The sequence below is a fragment of the Rhinopithecus roxellana genome, chromosome 18 (genome assembly GCF_007565055.1).
Source record: "Rhinopithecus roxellana isolate Shanxi Qingling chromosome 18, ASM756505v1, whole genome shotgun sequence".
In the NCBI taxonomy this organism is placed as follows: Eukaryota; Metazoa; Chordata; class Mammalia; order Primates; family Cercopithecidae; genus Rhinopithecus; species Rhinopithecus roxellana.
The window spans coordinates 45811595-45828447 of record NC_044566.1 but is presented as its reverse complement, the minus strand read 5'-3'; the positions used below and the strand labels follow the sequence as shown (position 1 = coordinate 45828447).

Sequence of the window (16853 nt, the reverse complement as noted above, 5' to 3'; positions counted from 1 at the left end):
GTGAGCCCAATGTCTGGATTCTCCAGGTGAGCCCCATGTCTGGATTCTCCAGGTGAGCCCAATTAATCACAGGTTTCCTTAAAAGTGGAAGAGGGAGGAAGGTGTGTTGGGTCAAAGTGATTCAATAAAAGCAGGATTCAGTTTGTACTGGCTGCCTTGGAAGATACAGGAAAAGGACCATGGGCCAAGGAGTGTAGGTGGCTTCTAGAAGCTGGAGGGGCCAGTGACATTTTATTCCCTTAGTGCCTCCAGAAAGAACACAGCCCTGCTGACACCTTGGTTTTGGCCTGGTGAGACCAACTTTGGACTTTTCACTTCCAAAACTGTAAGTAATAAATTTGTGGTGTTTTAAGCCAACAGCAGAGGTGTCGTTTCAGTTTGTAGTCATTGCTACAGCAGGACTAGGGAGCTGGTATGCATTGCCGGGACTCACTCCTGCTCTGGCACTTGGGTGGCACTGTAGGTGCCCATGTTCATGGAGGTAGTGAGCAAAGGGGGGCTCTCTTGGCTGGACTGGCCATGTCTGCTTACACAGAGTGCTTCCCTCTTCCACTGCGGTAATAGCGTTGCCTTAGTCCCTGTGCGCTTGGAGTGGTATTCTGTACAAAAATTCTTTGTCAAAGGGACAAACTTAATGAGCTATGATGCCATTCAGACTGATGTGTTAACTTTTAAGCTTTGCTGTGAGGAAGATAATTGTTCTGTGATATGAGGAGTGGCATTGCATGCAGTGTATTTCTTTATGTGCTATTAAAATGCAGTTCACAGCTGTAGACAGGTGGGGTGAAATTAGCACCAGACTGGGAGACAGAAGCCTTGATTTCTTTCGTTGGCCTGTTCACATACAAGCTATGGTTGTAATGAACTTTTTTTCCCCCATAAACATTTTAAAAGCACTTAGTCATGCTCCTCAAAAAATTTTAACGTTTGGATTAAAACTGTTGAAACTGTAGATAATCTGGTGGAAAACGAACACCTTAGTTCTACAGTTAACAATGGTAAGTTATCTCAATAATTTGAACATGTTATATCTTTTTTTAAAAATCTACTTAGGTCTTGTCCTATAATAGTTCCAGGGTTTTTTTTTTTTTCCTATAAAGTTCCTGGTAATTCTTATTTGATTTTTCTTTTTCTCCTTAATATAGTGCATTACTTCTGAATTGTTAGGTAAAAGTTGGTCTGCTTGTTGTCTTAAAGAGATTGTGCTTCTTATATGCCTAGAAAGTTTTTCTTGTGACTTTATATGCCCCCAGGGGATATAAGATGCCATGATTAATATCGTACACCAGGAGAAGGAGTTACAGCCTGTGCGCCTCCTGGTGATCTTGATTAGGAAGAAGGGGAAGGTGGACCTTAGGGGCAGATGGCCTCCAGCATTGAAATGTGGGCTCCCAGATCCTCCATCTGCCCACATCTTGCTGGACACAACCATACTCATCTGCCTGGGCCCCTTCTCTGACTCCCAATCCCCTAACCATTGGGCTAGGAGGAGAAAGAGCTCCGAAGCAGCAGGTTGCTCTCTTCCCTTGCTGTGTGCTCTCACATGCCTAGGGTTGTTGGCAGCACACTGGAATCACCTGGCAGCCTTAAATACTGATGGTGGGTTAAATCCATAGAGATTCTGATTTTGTGCGTTCCAGGTGAGGCCAAGGGCATCAGGCTGTTTTAAAGCTCCCCAGCTGATTCTAATGTGCTGCTAAGGTTGTGATTCCCAGTCCCAGCCCTCTCCTGAAGCCACCCCACTGGCTGGAGAAGATACTAGGCTGACATTGTTTTTTCTCTGCATTGCCATGGTCACTGGGTGGGCAGGTCCATGTCCAGGGTAGCGTGGACACTCTTCCAAGGCAGCATCTACACTGCCTGTGACTCTCAGCTCTCCTCCATCTAAACATCTTAGTTTTACAGTTGCGCTTTTCGTATGCCTAGAAATTTCTGGGCTACATTTCTCTCCCATATATGGACTTAATGACCGTCTATTTTCCCAGAGGCTTTTTGCAGTTTTTATGCTAGTTTTCGATTCACCAATCTTTTCCTTCTGTTAGGTTTAAAGAAAAAGTCTACAGTTCCAGTTAGTCTACTTTTGTAACAGGACCTGACAACTCCACTCTACTTACCATCCTAAAGACTACAGGAAAAACTAGCCCAAGTGACTGAGCCGGGGGGTCCCAGTCATCAGTAGCATGGGTATTTCACTTTGGAATATTATCAAATAGGTGGGGGTGGGGGGGACCAGCACAGTAGACTTAGTGTCAAGTCCAGGATTTGATTCTTAGCTAAGAAAACAAGTTTCCTCTCTGAGTTGTGAGGATTAAATGTGATAAAATGGAAGAAAGGCCAGGAGTGATGGGCTTTCAGGAGATGCCCGTAGACATTAGCTGAATTTGAACATTTTCAACTTGAATGGGACAGAAACATTAACTGGTGTTGACAGGAGGATCAGCGATGTATCTAATAAGCAGCATTACACACAGCACAAGCTTAGGTGTTCCTCAGCTACCACACCTCAGTGCTTGCTCCTCTGTTAGGATTATCTATTAGACTTTGCTATTTACTTTTATTAGATTTTTATATTACAAGAGGGGCACACAGAGCTCATGCAATTTAGTTCATTTCAGACCTGGGCCAGCTTTAGGTGAAAGCTGCTGGAACTAATTTTTATGCCAGGACTTCAAATAGTGAAGTCTATATCAGAACAAAATATCATTATCCCCAGCTCTGGCTCTGACACCAGTTCTTTTGAGGCTGAAAGTTGCCCTGGGGTTGTAAGATCTTATACGACCAATAACAGAAGTCAGTAGAGACTCCTAGGCACAGAGATGTGATAACATATTTAACATTTTGATAGCATTCCAGACAGCAATAGGATAATGCCTTTGGCCAGGAAATCACAGATCCCTACCCACCCTGTTATGGTGGAACTGTGCCCCCTCAAATGATCTCCAGTAGCTGTGAATGTGATCTTGTTTGGAAATAGATTCTTTAGTTGATGATCGGGTTAAGGTTAAGTAAGGTCATTAGGGTGGGCCCTAATCCACTATGACTGAGCTTATAAAAAGAGAAAAAATCTGGACACAGACATGTGTACAACACTGGGATAACATTATGTGAAGATGAAGGCAGAGACTGGGAGATGGAACTACAGGAACACCAAAGATGACTAATGTCCCACCAAAACTAAGAAGAGGGCATGGAACAGCCTCTCGCTCACAGCTGTCGGAAGGAACCAATCCTGCTAATATCTTGATTCCCAGAATTCTGACTTCCAGAACTGTGACACAAGAAATCTGTCAGTTTAAGACAATAAGTTTGAGGTACTTCGTTACAGTAGCCCTAGGAAACCAGTACACCCCCCTTTCTCTCACTCTACCTTCCAGGAGAAGTGATACTATAGATTGCTCAAACTCAAGGGAACTCCTTAAGTTTTTCGGTGGAAACATGTGAAAAGGCTGATATGTAACCACTATGACCCTCAGAAGCGGCAGTTTCACAGGATGTAGTCAAATATATTTTCTGGTGGGTGGAGCTTTGTGTGAGACATAATCTCATTGGGTAGCTGTCTCAATTTCCACTTTCCTAGTTCAGTGTGGGTGGATGGGGAAGGTGCTCCCAACTGGGAGGTATGCAGGCTGCTTTTCTCGTTGACTTTCCCTTATGCTTCTGGGACATTCTTCATTCTGTGTGGCCAGGGAGCATGTAAACTGGAGACAGAACTCAAAAGCTTTCCCTCCCTAAAAAGACCCAAGGTGGGATGGCCGGTAGGGAAGGTGAGGACCTTGCTACAAAAATTTCAGGACCGAGAAAAGGAAGTATTTCTCCCCCCAAAATTCAATCTAAAAAGTAATATTTAACTTCAATATCTAAAACATAACATGTCCACTAGCCAGATCAGCTGATAGTAGAGTATATTAAGTTTATTTAATGTGGTGTATTACGTATAATATAAGATGTGGGTGGGGTCTCCAAAAGTAAGGGTGCCAAAGGTCTGAAACAGCTTTGGGCATTGGAGCAAATGGTCTTTCCTCTGGCTACCATTGTCTTGTACTTACACCTTCTTCCTGACTGGTGTGTTCTTTGACATTCCAAAATAGTAAGATTAGAGACCTAGTGTGGGTTTGGGACAGAACAGGTAGTAAAGCAATCCCTTACCCTGCTTCATCCCTGTTTATATGTCGATCTTAGAAAAACAAGAGTGCTCTAGACAGTGGGTGAGAAGATTCAAGTACCTCTTCATCCCTGACAATATGCTCTTGTGTCTTTTGTAAGAGTACACAGTTTAAATTTCTAAAAATTCATTGCAATAAAAAGCGAAACAATCCCTCATAGATTTATAATCAAAGTAATGTACCACTTAGAAAAGATCTGAAATAAGTGCAAATACCTAGTACAATGTTTTATCTTTTTAATGACACTTCAATAAAACTAATTACTTAACTTTTATTTTTCCAAGCAAAGCAAGTGGGAAGAAAAATGTAAAGTGTTTATTCATACACTGCAAGTTTATGAAATTCAAGAGGTAGATATGCAGCAGGGTTTTGAAGAAGAGCCTTTTAAATGAATGTGAGGCTTGGCTATCCCCACACTTGGGATGTGGGTCTTCTAAACGCATGTGAGTCTTGGGTATACCTTAGTTTGTGAAAGTGAAAGTCAGCAAATCCTTCCCCAGTAGGCTTTAACTCTCTTAGTTAAAAAAAAAAAAAAAAATACAAAAAAACACTAGGCTGAATGGGCCATTTATATCATCTAGTACGATGACTCGTATGTATATACTTCCATCCTGGGATGAAAGTCCTTAATGAAGGATTTGCAGATTAGGTTAAGAGCGTTATCATTATCTAATTACACAACAAATCCATTCATCTGGCAAACACTTAGTGAATGTCTACTAAGTGCCAGGCATAATGCTAAACTAACTTGTCCAAAACAGCCACAGCAGGGGCACGATAACAGTCCCTGTTGTCATGGAGCTCAGTTGAGTAGGAGGTATCTATAATTTCATGTGAGGATGAGGGCAGTGCAGGGTGCTGGGGGGAGCACTAGCATCTTCATCCATTCAGGCTGCTAGAACGAACTGCCACAGCCCGGGTGGCTTGTAAACAATAGAAATTCATTGCTGGCTGGGCACGGTGGCTCACGACTGTAATCCCAGCACTCCGGGAGGCTGAGGTGGGTGGATCACGAGGTCAAGAGTTCGAGACTATCCCGGCCAACTTGGTGAAACCCTGTCTCCACTAAAAACACAAAAATTGGCTGGGGGGGGGGGGGCGCGGGTGGCGGCGCACCCCTGTAGTCCCAGCTACTCAGGAGGCTGAGGCAGAAGAATCGCTTGAACCTGGGAGGCAGAGGTTGCAGTGAGCTGAGATCACACCACTGCACTCCAGCCTGGTGACAGAGGGAGACTCCATCTTAAAAAAAAAAAAAAAATTATTGCCCACCGTTCTCGAGGCTGGGATGCCCAAGATGAAAGCACCAGCAGATTCAGTGTCTAATGAGGGTCGGTTTGCCCGTTTCATAAATGGCACCTCCTCGCTGCATCCTCACAAGGTGGAAGGGCCAACGCAGCTCTCTAGGGCCGCTTTGATAAAGGCTCTAATCTCATTCCTGAGAGCTCTGCCTTCATGATTTAACCACCTCTCAAAGCACTCACCTCCAAATAATCACACTGATGATTACATTTCTACCTGTGAATTTTGGGGAGACACATTCAGACCATAATAAGTAGTGAGGGGCATTTGACTTGAATTTGAGAACTGATCAAAAAGGCTTTCTGTAGAAAGTGATAGCTGAGGCCTCAAAAACACAAGGGCTTATCCAGACAAATGAAATAAATGCCCTGGAGGCAAGAAAGCACAGCATATAAGAGCTGAAAGTAATTTGATAGGAGGTAAGGATCCTGCAGAGAGGAGCCTGGAGAGGGAGGCAGCAGCCACATGGAGAAGATTTACCTCTTCCTTGAGGGCAATAAGAAGCTACTAAATAACTTTAAGCAGAGAATGGAAATATTCAGATGATGGCCTGACTGTGTGGTGGAAGGATTAGAGGGAAACTAGACCAGTAAAGAGGCTGCTGCAGTAAGCAACGTGAGAAATGAGAAACAGTGCCACTGGGGACAAAAGTGGGGGACTCCTAAGATAGTGGCAGGGAGCATCAGCAGGATTTAGTGATTGTTTGGGTGGAGGTGCAAGTAAGAAAATGAAAGTTAAGAGTTTAGCTTTGTAGAGTGGTACCTCCCAGTGGAGCTTGAGAACTTGGAGAGAAGCAAGTTTTGCCGAGAAGGTGACGATTGAGTTTTAGATGTACTGATTTGGATATACATACAATATACCCAAGCAGAGATGCTTGGAAAACAGGCACCTGAATCTGATGACCCCTCACTCAGATAGCTCTCAGGGTAGGGGATTCCAGGAAGGAGTACTGAGCTGCCTTGAAGGATGAAGAGTAGTGGGAGGGGGTGCGGCAGGAAATGCTTGGAAGCTGGGGAATGATGGTGAGACTAAAATGCCATGAGGAATTGCAGGTAGTACAGAAGGGTGTGGATGAAAGGCCAGGAACAATTCTTGATGGGTTCTGCCTGTCATGTTTTGTGCCTAAGGAATGAGATAGAGCTAATACAATATTTCAGACAGACGAGAAACCTGATCATATTTGGGTTTTGGAAATTAGACTGGCATTGGCATGAGTGTGAACTGGAAATGGGAATAAATCAGACCAGTTAAAATAATCTAGTTTTATGCCCCTCAAAAGATCAGGTCCTAATCTAACGCTGAACAGAGAGGGTGAGGAAGAAGGAATGAATTTCAGGGATATTGAGGTGGCAGAAATGACAGCTATAGCCATGGACTAAATGTGGGAGGTGAGGAAGATGGCAAGGTTGATATTCAGGGTTCTGGCTTGGTTGATGGTGGACCATTTGGTGAGATGGGCACTACCCATCTCAGAGGTGGAATGGCAAGGTACAGGTCTGAGAAAAGCAGGGCAGATGCGCCATAAACCCTGATCTTACAATTGACTGAAAAATCATGAGTCACTAAGACATTCAAATTCTTGATTCCTGCAAGAAACAGCAATTTTAATTACTTTCACCTGCAGTGAAAAATTTGGCATCACTTTAGCCTTTTTTTCAATATCAAGGCTTGGGAATTAGTTCTGTTTGCAAAACTACTTTAGTTTTTGAAAGAAACATATTCAACATGTTAAAAATTGACAAAATATAACTAGTATTTGCAGGGATCTCTTTCCCAAATAATGAGATAATTTAAATCTTCTGTTGATGAGAAGTATCTATAATTTGCACAAGCCCTCAAGATGCTATCACATGGCTGATTCCGCTAATTCTTCAAGTTTCAGCTGAGATAAAAAATGGTCAGAAAAGCATTCCCTGAATACCTTCTCCAAACAGGTCCCGTTATTACTATCATCACACTATGTCCTGTCATCCATACCACTTCAACAGCTTAAAAGTATATTTTTATTTACATATTTATTCTTCTCCTCCCACTATGATTATAAGGTCCTTGAGGGTTGATATGGTCTGGATCTGTGTCCCTGCTCAATCTCCTGTCGAATTATTATCCCCAGTGTGGAGGTGGGGCTGGTGGGAGGTGATTGGATCATGGGGGTGGTTTCTGATGGTTTAGCACCATCCCCCTAGTGCTGTTTCATGAGGGAGTTATCAGGAGATCTGGTTGTTTACCAGTGTGTAGCACCTCCCTCGCCTTCCTCCTGCTCTGGGTCATGTCATTCACGCCTGCTTCCCCTTCTGCCACGAGTGAGTTTCCTGAGGCTTCCCCAGAAGCCGCTATGCTTCCTGTACAGCCTGCAGAACCATGAGCCGATTAAACTTCTTTTCTTTATAAATTACTTAGCCTCAGGTTTTTATGGCAATGCAAGAATGGACTGATACAAGGTGAAGACTGTGCTTGCTTCTTCTACCCAGGTATAGCCAGTGGCAGCTTTATGCCCTGGCATATCATCACCATCCTATAAATACTAATTAAGTTCACAGCTAGAGAACAGTCGAGATTCCTGTTCTCAAGGCTCTTTTTAGCCAGTGTCATATTTATGGCTATGTTGGTTGGTAAAATTCAAACTCTTTCTATACTTAAATCAATAACCTCTGCTCAGAGCCCTGGAAGTCCCCCAGTCCTTACTTATTCTATTTGCCCTTTTCAGGGAATTCTCAGAATTTTCCTCAACCCACAACTTAAGGCCTAACACCTGGCCCAGTGTGCACTAGCTCTGGTACTGAGACCTGTGTTTGTTCACCTTGGTTGGTGTCTGTGCTGTACAGGTTGGTAAATATTTTGAAGGTCATACCTGCCTAGACTTCTAAATCAAACCCAGAGTCTACTTTCTGTTGCTATATAATATGTGGAAACGTCCATAATAATGACATAGAGTAACATAGGAAAAGATCCCTATGGCTAATTATGAACAAGTTCAGTTCATATTAAAGTAAAACCATAACCTCAGGTAGGGTAAACAGATGGGGAGGTCTGTGTGAACATATTTGTGTCAGGGTTAGGAGTTAGGGAGGTCTGTGGCAAGGGAGGATTGCAGAACAATCACCTTTATGTTCTTTTGGATTGAAGACAAAGTTTTATCTCTTCCAAGGAGAGAGAAGAGCTTAATTGAAAAAAGTCAAACTTCGACTGCGAATATATTCCTTAAGTGGAGAGATCCTGGGTGAGCCTCCATCCAGAAGCTGGCTTAATTGGACTCCAACTGGGCAGAATGAATTCTTAATCAGAACATTTTATTTGCTTAAAATGAATATTATAGCAGTTACCCCCTATTTATCAACAAAGTGGCCATTAACAGCCATCAGTGGCTGACCTTGACAGATTGCATTGCTGAAATAATGAAATTTGATGGGTTACTATTAAGATTTGCTAAGGGTTTTACATTGCAGAGCTTGAGACCAGCGAAACAGAGCTGTTTACTCAGGCAGGTTGACCACAGGGAAAAGGTGAGGGAGAGAGTAATGTAAAGCACAGGGAGCTTGATGAAAAATGAATGGCTCCCAGGCAGAATTTCCACAAATGAAATGCAAATTCAGATATATATCTCTTAATCACCATACTGAAAAGGTTGATTACTTAAAATGAGACTCACCAGATGTTTTTGTTGTAGGCAGGAATGGAAAGCTGACTAAGTGGGAAAATATAAATTTATTCTTTAAAGGTCCTAGTTATCTCATAATAGCTGGTAGGAAATTGAACTGAAATCATAAATGGAAAGCAGGTAGGTTCAGAGGGGAATAAGGAGAAAAGCTCAGAGGCAAGAACAGGAGAAGAAATAAGACAATTCTATTGTGTTAGCTTTCCTGATATTTGTAAACTTGGACTGAAGTGCAAAAGAAGTGATTTACTTTTTTTCTCCTAAAAATTCATTGGTTGGCGGCTTTCTTCTTACATAATTTTAGATTGTAAGCATTTTACTTCCCTTATCCTGAAAGCCATTATTAATGTCCATTACCTTCAGACATGAGCCAGCAACAAGAAACACCAACCCAATTTCATTTGAGTAGAACCAGTTTGGGAGACATTGGAAAGGCCTGTTCTTAGATTGTTTTCCTTACCTTCCTGGTTTTCCCATCAAATATTTGTTTCTTTGGATCTGTCAAGCATTTTGAACTTACTGGCTTCTGTTTAAAATGCAAACACTTCCGAAGAGGCAAAAACTGAGAACCCATTAGGCTTATCAACTAATACCTTTGCCTAAATAGAGATTCTGTCAGGACAAAAGTGTTGAGGAGTGGATTATTTCAGAGCAATTAGTGTTTGGGAGAGGGAAAATGGCACTCCCAAGAGTTGGAAGAGATCATTTTTGCCTGTCTTACAGTTTCCAAGAGGAAGGCCCTTCTGTGGCTTAACTAACCTTTATTGCCAAAACTTTTTGGATCAATAACTCCCAAATTAAAGTCAGTTTTGGTTTCCTCACACCTCTCTATATTGCAAAAGAACCCTAGATAATGAGGAATATTGGATGCACATGGAGATAACCACCTTGTTTATAAGATAGAAATAGATTCTGTCTTGCTATTGCCTGTCCTTCAGTTTCTGGGTCAGTGGTCCAGGATCCCGTTAATTTCTTACATAAGAAATTAGCTGTGGACCTCGATAACCTCTGTCCAACTTTGTAAAATAGAGAACCAGATATGAGTAAGTTCCTTGCCAGATCTATTGTAATTAAGTTACTATAACTTCTGTAAGTGTACTTAACCCCAACAGTCAGTACACAGCATATAGGAAACGCATATGTGATTTTGAATCAATCAGCTTAGGTGTATTATACATTAAAGGAGATAGTTCAAAGCATGTAATTCCTTTTAAGATGTTTTTTATATACATCACATTCATCACTAAGAGCTTACTGTGTGGTAGGTATCACAATCCAGGGGTGCAAAGATAAGAACTGTGTAACATGAGGGCCTATTCTATGGAAATGAATGTATTAGGGAATCTGTTATATTTTGCCATCAAGTTTAATAAAACAAAAACAATAGAGTTAGCCAGGGGGGAAGAGTATTGTAGAATCCATTTTGGGATAGATAAAAGGAGACTTTGGGGAACATAGAGCCCCTCCTGTCCCATAAGAAACTCCAGAAACAGAAAAGAGAAACAGGAAAACCAAAACTGGCTGACCACTCACTTGGGAGATCGTATTTGTTAGTGGCTTCTGCTAAATGAGCTCTGTGAGACAACTTATAACTTACGTAGCTCTAGAAGTGCCCTCTAGTTGATAATAAATAGCTTGTAATATGTCTGGTTCACATAATAAAACTTTATTTGAATGCCACTATTGTCAGAACATGTAGAAAGATACTATATTTGCACTACCTATAAAATGCTATTTGTTCTACAATGGTATACAATTATAGGGAGATAATTAAAATGCTTAGACTTTTCAGGCACTTGCCAGTCATTTCTGTGTAAATGACTTAAATCACTAATTATAAAACATTTTAATTTAATCCTCAAGATACCTCAAGGACCTCCACCCGCTGATATTCTTTCTGGTATAACACTAGTTACCATGTGCATTGGAGAATCAAAATTGATCTGAAATAAACTGCAATTTTGACTCTTTAATTCAGACTTATTTTCTCAACAATTAGTCAAAATTAGTTAAATAAGGTGAAAGTATAAATGGTTATACAAAACTCTTCATTTCTTATGAAGACTATAAGGGCAAATATACTTGAAAAATAAAAGGCTTAACTCTCTCTTTTAAAAATAAGAGAACCCAGTGTGATAGCTCTGATGCTCAAAAAATACAAAGAGAATAAGAAGAAAAGTTCTCTTTTCTTCGAGCATTTTCCTTTGTGAACTTGTAATTGGCCTGGTGTGGTGGCTCACACCTATAAATTTCAGCAATTTGGGAGGCTGAGGTGGAAGGATTGCTTGAGCCCAGGAGTTCAAGACCACTCTGGGCAACAGAGCAGCACCTCATCTCTACAAAAAATACAAAAATTAGCAGGAGTTCAAGGCTGCCGTGAGCTATGCAGTAAGCTGTCACTGCACTCCAGCCTGGGCAACAGAGTGAGACTCCCTCAAAATGAAAAAAAAGAAAAAGACAATCATATGAAAAAAGCTCAACATCACTGATCATTTGAAAATCAAAACCACAATGAGATAACATCTCATGCCAATCAGAATGGTGATTATTAAGAAGTAAATAACATGCTGGCAAGGTTGTGGAGAAAAAGGAACACTTATACACTGTTGGGTGGGAGTGTAAATTAGTTCAACCATTGTGGAAGTCAGTGTGGTGGTTCCTCAAAGATCTAGAGGCAGAAATATCATTTGACCCAGCAATCACATTACTGGATCTATACCCAAAGGAATATAAATTATTCTGTTATAAAGACACATGCACACCTATGTTCACTGCAGCACTATTTACAACAGCAAAGACATGGAATCCACATAAATGCCCATCACTGATGGACTGGATAAAGAAAATGTGGTACATATGTACCATAGAATACTATGCAGTCATAGAAATGAGATCATGTCCTTTGCAGGGACATGGATGGAGCCTGGAGACCATTATCCTTAGCAAACTAAACCATATACATGTTCTCACATATAAGTGGGAGCTAAATGATGAGAACACATGGACACATAGGGGAACAACACACAACTAGGGCCTGTCTGAGGGTGGGGCCTGGTAGGAAGTTAGATGATCAGGAAAAAATAAGTAATGGGTACTAGGCTTAATACTTGGGTGAGGATATAATCTGTACAACAAACTTGTGCCATGACACAAGTTTACCTACGTTGACAAACCTGCACATTTACCCCCTGAACTTAAAAGTTCATAAAATCCTTCTAATTATAAATTCTTTCTTTGGCTCTTTGAGATGAAAAATATTTTAAATATTTTAAAAGGCCCTTGCAGGTCTTACAAGCCAGGAGTGTCATTTTCTAGGACCAAGGAGCCATCTCTCTGACACAAAGGAGACAACACTCCTATCTTTTGGCTTCGTTAAGTAGGTAGGAGCCTAAATTTCCGAGGAGCCTCTTCCTCCAAGTTGCAAAACTACTTCTTGTCATTAAGACATGAGAAGTTTGTTTTTCCCTTTATATGACACTAATTAGCTAACACAGATGGTCACCCCAATTACCAGGTATATTTAGGATGAACTATGTGAAGCACATGATGCTGTCAAATTCTTATTTGAGGACCGGCTAGTTGTTTATCTAGAGAATGCCTATGTAATAGGATGCATCTGTTTGGCTGTATAAACGAGTGAGATTTGTCTTTGCAATCCCTCAGTGGATTCCCTGTATGTGTATCACATTCTGTTTTGTGTTTATTCAATAATAAAGCTGCTTTCTTTCTCTACTATATAAAAAGGGTTTTTTTTAGGTTGGAAGATGATTTTGTCTTTAAATTTACCCAACCTAACCTCATATTGATTTTAGATATATTTTACACGCTCTTAAAATACGCTCTTAAAATACATGCCCTAAAACCCCAGCAGATGTTAACATTAGCTTTACTGCCTAAGGCTTAACCATTCATATCAAAACTGATTCTCCTTCCTCCAGATCTTGCTGAGTCACCCTAGAACATGTTTTGCCACCCCTCCTCACTCACTTCCTGGGATTATCACTGATAATGCTCGGCAGTTTTAATTTAAATTACAGGATTTTTGGTATCTCAAATAATGAGATAACAGCAAGTAGACTACCTTAAACATCACGCGTCAGCTAGCTGAGAAAGACTGCAAATGATAGGAAGGAGGCTGAGCTGTTGAGGATTTAAGGTCAGTGAGTATATAACAAAAAATGAAATATTACATGTCTAGAAAGGCAGGACGAAATGAAGCAATGGCTCAAAGTTCATCAACAGAAAAGAAGCAATATAAGAGATTTCAGCCTTAAGGTCTAGCAACAGACAGCAATACAAAACAATTCTGGCTCTTCTAGGTAAAGTTGCTGACCTAAACCAGTCCTGTGTCACCTGGACTGTACCTGGAGCAGCAATGTCCATTGGAACTTTCTGTGACGGAAGGGTTCTGTATCTACTGCCCGGTGCGCTAGCCACCAGCCATGTGTGTACTGACCACTGAAAATGTGGCTGGTGTGACAGAGGAGTTGAATGTTAAATTTAAGTTGATAAAACAAAAATGAAATGGCAATATATATGGCTAGTGGCTACTCTATTGCACAGCATAGAACTATATGATTCAAGGGAAGATGATTTTTGGGGTCATTTACTTAAATATTACAAGGCCTGTGCTATTTGGAGAGAAATCTCATGTGTAGGATACTGATCAGCATTTATCACTGATTGGAAGATGTACAGATACTACAGTTGAAGTCCTAGATGTTGTTGGCAGTGATGGAAACATTTGGGTGCTTGAGACGAGGTACCCTTTTCTGGGTTCTCTCCAGCCATCTCCTGAGACTACTTGCTGTATTTTTCACATATTTCATTATTTTCAAGTTCTGCTATCTTTATCTTGCTCACATCCCGGGAATCATAAGAGGATTAATTCGTGAGTTTTATAAATTGTTTTATAGGTTAAAATTCCCTATTAAAGTGTCTACTACTATCTGCAGTCCTGACTTGGAGAGATTAGACTTCTGACAATTCCCATTTATAGGATTTGGAGCAATGCATCTGTGCTATTAGCCCAGGAGGCAGGCCCACACAGATTCAGTTAGATTAAGCAATAAGCTTCCCGATAGGCTTACCGAGAAAGCTGACTTGCCCTTCAGCCTCAGCCTGGCCTCATGGTTCCTCCCTTCTCTACCTGCTTCCTGTCCTAGAGTCTATCAGCCCCTTTGCAGAGCTAGCCTGTACTGCCTGAGGGGCTGTGCAATCAACTCAGGCCTTAGGGGAGACAGCAGCTGAGGAATGTAAGTGGTACACAGTGTAAATAGTAATTCACTTGAAGTCACAAGACCTGGCTTTGAGTCCCAGACTTGCCTTGTTAATTAGGAAATTCTGACTAGGTACTTAGTCTCTTTGAAACTTAGTTTTCCCATTCCCATTCATTTAACAAATATTGAGCTAGATACTGTGTTAGGAACTGGAGAGTCATCAGTGTACTAGACTAAAAACCTCTACCCTCATGGAATTTACATTTTCAGCAAGAGGAACTGAAAATAAAACATAATAAATGCATTGTATAACACATCAGAAGGTAATAAGTAGGCTGGGCATGGTGGCTCATGCCAGTAATCCCAGAACTTTGGGAGGCCAAAGTGAGTGTATCACCTGAGATCAGGAGTTCAACACCAGCCTGGCCAACATGGTGAAACATGGTCTCTACTAAAAATATAAAAATTAGCTGGGTGTGGTGGTATGCGCCTGTAATCCCAGCTACTTGGGCAGCTGAGGCAGGAGAATCGCTTGACCTGGGAGGCAGAGGTTGCAGTGAGTTGAGATTGCACCACTGCACTCTAGCCTGGATGACAAGAGCGAAACTCTATCTCAAAAAGTGGTAAGTGAGGGAGATAAATAAAGCTTGGTAAACTGGATGGGGAATAGATGGGCGAGAACATGGTTTCTGTGGGGGAATCGGGATAAGCCTCACTGAGAAATAGATATTTGGGCAAAGGCTTGAAGGAAATAAGGCATGTACCTATCTGTGAAGAACCCTCCAAGTTTAAGTTCAGAAATAAGACAGAGAAACCTGAAAATAAAAATTGGTTGTTGACCCTCACCTAGAGATAAATTACCCATAAAATGCCTACTATATGCTAGGTGCCAAATACTTATTTACATTTAAAGGCTGATGCTGACTGACTTCCTTCATCATGGAAAATGAAGGTTATCCCAAATATCTTGACAAGTTAAAAGCATCTCAGGAAAGGGATCATTTTCAATTTGAATCTGTCTTGTTCCACCATTTACTATGAATCTGTAGCAATATTATGAGATAGCTTGGTGCATATATGTATGTAATATACAAAACTGTTAGCCAATTCTACATGGAAATCTGAGTTGCTAATTTCTCCAGAATCTCACTTCAAGGATTTTCGAACAGTGAATAATCTTTCAAGATGGAGATAGTGTCTCCATCTGGAGCAAAGGTCAGGTTTGCTTCCTGATCATTATGAAGATTTGGGTTTGTTCAGCTCAGTTTTCTTTCCTGTAATACAATCCACTGTGTCTGTAGTTGCCATGTGGCCCTCTTTACATAACCCTGTGAAAATTGGGACTTGGACAACCAGTGCAAGAAAGTGGTGATACTCTGGCTATTGTACTGTGGTGAATCTCTGATCCAAGAATCTCATGTCTTCTGCCAGCATCCATGAAACTGCAGCAAGATAATGTGTTAGCCTGCAACTAGAATAAAATCCAAAACCTGCCTTTAAGTCTTGACATCTGTGATTTGAGATAGAGATTTTTTAAAGAGAATATTTAATCTAAGAACTGATAATAAACCATATAAACATCAGTTATGGCAGGATTTCCTGAAATCTATAACTTTTTGTCCTGAGTGAAGTACAAAGTACCCAGATTATAAAGCAGAAAATAGAATGGTTCATCAAATGTCCCAGCACCACTGCAGAGATAGTTAATTCTTAAGTAGCTGGTTTCCTTAGGCAACTGGAAATCTAGATAATATTGTGAATTTAATTGACTACTAATGGACATTCTCTATTTTTAAACATTTTTCTTTCCATCTTTCTGAAGTGATGGGAATACCTTTTCCCTAGAAAGGTCAGACTTCAGGAAGCACATAACATTTAAATAATCTGAAAGCTCAGCATCCCTGGATGTGCAAAACTGCCAGAGCTGGGTCAGAGGGTCAAGCTGAATGGAATTACTGAAGGCAGCTATATGGCTGGAAATGCAGTCTGAAGATGAAGTGGAAAGTTAAGCTCTAACAGCTTGGTATTGAGATTTAACATTTGTACAAGGTTGTTGACGATAAAGGCAATTGCCAAGAACAAGTAAAACTATTCAGAAGTTCATAGATTTGAGGGGGTCATTCATAGGACCAAAAGAAAACGCCACCTCAAGGAACTGTGTATTACCTGTGTCTAATATTTCCCCAAAATACTGCTAATTTTTTTTCTTCAAAATTAGGTAATTAGCACCCTTACAGATGTATCATTTTTACTATTAAACGGAGTTCTTTGAAAGAACCTACTCACAGGGGGTATATATGAAATTCCCTATGTTCAGCTGAGTTCCTATTTTATCCTGTATGCAGCATTTCCATTATTTGTCCTTGGGCAATTCCCGAAGGAAGTCTAGGGCAATTTTTCATCCTTGAAGCATCTAAGTGTGCTCTATAAACTATATTCTATATTCACCAGTTACTTATACAGTGTCATTTCTAAATGTGGAACAAAAAAGTTATTTACTGCCACTATTGGCACACA

General features: G+C 40.8%; 1 protein-coding gene and 1 long non-coding RNA gene across 3 annotated transcripts in view; one reads left to right on the top strand and one right to left on the bottom strand.

Annotated features, from left to right (window-relative positions):
- Nucleotides 1-16853, bottom strand: part of HTR2A (5-hydroxytryptamine receptor 2A) — a 64825-nt gene that overhangs the window by 21802 nt on the left and 26170 nt on the right. The window lies entirely within an intron of this gene.
- Nucleotides 241-4387, top strand: LOC104658159. The gene is made up of 3 exons (XR_747393.1): nucleotides 241-325; nucleotides 2043-2184; nucleotides 4180-4387. It is a non-coding gene; the product is annotated as an uncharacterized LOC104658159 (long non-coding RNA).